The sequence below is a fragment of the Solanum dulcamara genome, chromosome 2 (assembly GCF_947179165.1).
Source record: "Solanum dulcamara chromosome 2, daSolDulc1.2, whole genome shotgun sequence".
NCBI classification, from domain to species: Eukaryota; Viridiplantae; Streptophyta; class Magnoliopsida; order Solanales; family Solanaceae; genus Solanum; species Solanum dulcamara.
In genome coordinates this window covers 56,017,990-56,021,328 of record NC_077238.1, presented here as the reverse complement: position 1 = coordinate 56,021,328, position 3,339 = coordinate 56,017,990, and the positions used below count along the sequence as shown (strand labels likewise).

The window sequence follows — 3,339 nt, the reverse complement described above, 5'->3', positions numbered from 1 at the left end:
CAAAGCCATACGATGAGAGATTGCCCGTATAAGGGTAGTTTGGGTGGCACGGCTCGGCCTACTACATCAGCTATTGGGTCATCGTCTTTTTTGATAGCTATGAGCCCTATGGGGCAGGGTGTAGCTACACTGGTAGGCCGCGGTAGGGACCATGGTGGGGTCTCTGGTTCTAGCAGTCCTTCGAACTGCACTTATGCTTTGGCCACCCGACAGGATCAGGAGGCATCTCCAGACGTGATCACAGGTACATTGTTGACCTTTTCCCAGACTGTATATGTACTGATAAATTCAGGCTTTACATTATAATATATTCCTCCATTGATGATTGATAATATTGGGGTGAATGAAATATGGCTTTGACTAAACTCCTACATTATGTTGTATGACTCGAGTATCAGTACTCGGACTATATTATGTACTATCTATCGAGGATACTAAGCACCTTATGGTGGTACTAGGGTTTCTTATAGGGGCAACTTAAAGTATGGATGATCTAACATAGGGTGTAGACATGGTACAGCATGTTAAATATGTTGGAATAAAATCATTTGCGCATGAATAGTTGAAAATAAATAGAGGATGATATGGGTACACCCTAAAAGGGGGGAAGTGGATAAGACAAGTACAAGCGTAAGAGAAAATCAACTAACGCTATCATATGTAAATGAGAACGCTTAAACTTTAAACGAAATCCTATAAGGAATGAATGGATCTCGAGGCCAGCAATAAATAGATAGAAGTCGCGGTATCTGAGACCGTGTAAGGAACCATTGGTGGAGACCTTAAGGGATGGATGCGATCATACCAGCACTAACGCACCGGATCCCATCAGAACTCCGAAGTTAAGCATGCTTGGGCGAGAGTAGTACTAGGATGGGTGACCTCCTGGAAAGTGAAAGAGGAAATAAAACACAAGTATCCATACCTATTTCCTACGTCTACAAGTAATACTAACCTTTGGAACTCTGATATTGATTGCTCGATGAAAGTATATGTTATGGCAATGGGACAGAGAAACTCTCCATATAGTCCATATAAGATCTGAGGAAGGTTTTGGTTTACATTTGAGGATGAATATTCCAAAGGGGGGGAAGAATGTTACACCCTATAATTTTGTACCTTGGAATGCTTCTTAAGCTTCTTAAATTTTTGGGAAGGCGCTTAAGTTTCTTAGAAGTCATCATGTGAGTCGGATAATCTATAACGCTATCAAATAATCCTAAGGAAAAAAGAAGGAGATACTCCATAAGAGAGAAGATTGAAACTAGGGTTATAAGAATCCGGAAGAAGTTGGAGGTCAAGTAGTGAGTCGTAGGACTCAACTTACTTGTGAAAGCTATTACTTGGGACATTTTACATACTAATCTACTTGAGTACACATTGATCTTAAGTAGCAAGGAATACATAGGCTCTTGAAGTGAGATGAGATTACGAGCTCACAAAAGAGAAATAAGGAAACGACGCCCCTACTCGAAGCAAGTAGGTGACTCACCTACTTGTAAAAGAAGGTGATACACCTACTTAGGGTCAAGTAGGTGATGCATCATCTTGGGGTAGATCCCACTGCCATGTGGCAGCCCCTCATTGGTCGCATGGATGCGGTGACCTAATAGGGGCTAGACACATATCACCCTTAAGGGATAACATGTTTCACCTACCTAGGCAGCCTATAAATACATAATACATGACTCATAACTTCATTTTGATCCCAAAACTTCAGCAAATCAAAGGAAAAGAAAACCCTAATCTAAGAGAGAAAAGGGCAACGACTTAGGAGGAAACAAAGGGTAAGTCCCGATTTCATTCCATAAATTAATTATCTAGCATATAAAATGATGGTATGGAGGTATTAATAGTATAAAATCATGGCTTGTAGAAGCAACAAATGGATAACAAGCAGTCCGCGCGATTTGAGCAAGTTTGAAGAGTTTCTGAGGCTCGATTTGGTGAGTTTTGGCCAATTTCAAGTAAGGTAAGGTTTTTTATTCCAATTTGAAGTTTATGGTGTTGTTATAGGGTGTATTACACACCTTTTATTCTGCTGGAGGTGTAAAAATGTTGTAGAAATGTTTAACGTTCGAAGCAAGCTAAATTGGAGTCGATATAGTTATATTGTAGTCGAAGCAAGGTGTTGTGCTTGTGGTATGCTGTTGCAGGTGTGTGGTAGTGTGTTGAAGGGACTAAAAGTATAATAAAATAAGTGTGGGGGCTTCTGGTTGTATCCACACGACCCCTCATTTTGTATAATTAAAGGTTTTGCGAAATAAATACTAGAAACCCTATTTTGGTATCGTAATTTTTAGCAAGTTGTTTGGAGCTTATGTTGTGTAATATTGCCATATTTTATTTATATATAAGATGCAGGTTGTTTTTTTTGGTTGGATTTAGTGATTAGGGATCTAATTGGAAATTCGGATAGGGCATGTTATAAAGGAGGTGCTGCCCGATTTTTGTTAACTCCTTAAATAGCTAAAGAACTACTCAAGAAGACGAGCGAGGAAATGAGTTCTATGAATACTCGTGTGCAACTTAAGATGATGAAAAGTTAGGAATGGTTGATATTCATATTACTTTCATGTTAAATAATTTCAAGAGAAGACGAGGTGAATATATTAAGAGTAATCCATAAGAGGTATGTAAAGCTAACGTTTCCTTCTTTCGGCATATTTTTGGCATAAGTATGTAAAGCTTATTCTTTCTCTTAGAATGGCTTGGCATAAGTATGTAAAGCTAATATTTCTATTGGCATGGTCTTTATGAAACAAATATATGAATTTTATATGGTTCCAAGGAAGTTCCTATTCCTAGAGCCACTAGGATGGCCAATTTCTTGACTTCCCAAAAGACATTTTATTATGCTTTGATACGAGTATATAATTCCAGAAGTTCTATTTTGATGTAATCCATAGTGACTTTCAAAAGGTACTTGATATGGACTCTTGTCTTGATTTTGAATGATAGCTCATTTTAATTATTCCATTTGACTTATCTTTAGTAGAATTCAAAGGAAACTTTTTTCTATGCTTCCAAATATTAAACGACTATTATTTTAATTATTCCATTAAGCTCCATATTATATTTTGAAATATGGAACTGATTTCAGAAAGACTATTTTGACATAGACCATCATGACATCTGAAAGACATGCACTATGATTATTGCTCAATTTCTCTTTTATGACTTGTCATCGGAGCTATGCTATCGAGTCTCTCGAAAGGTTTTGTATTTTATATTACATTTAGTTTCTCACTACTCCACTCGTGGATGTCTTAATGCTTCTTTCACTGAGCCTGGGCCAGGATTTATTATCTTGCGTACTTTTTTGCATTGTTCGTCATG

General features: G+C 37.7%; 1 pseudogene; it reads left to right on the top strand.

Moving 5' to 3' along the window:
• The first annotated feature begins 799 nt into the window (after positions 1-799).
• On the top strand, positions 800-901 carry LOC129881290 (5S ribosomal RNA; annotated as a pseudogene).
• Positions 902-3,339: the final 2,438 nt, after the last annotated feature.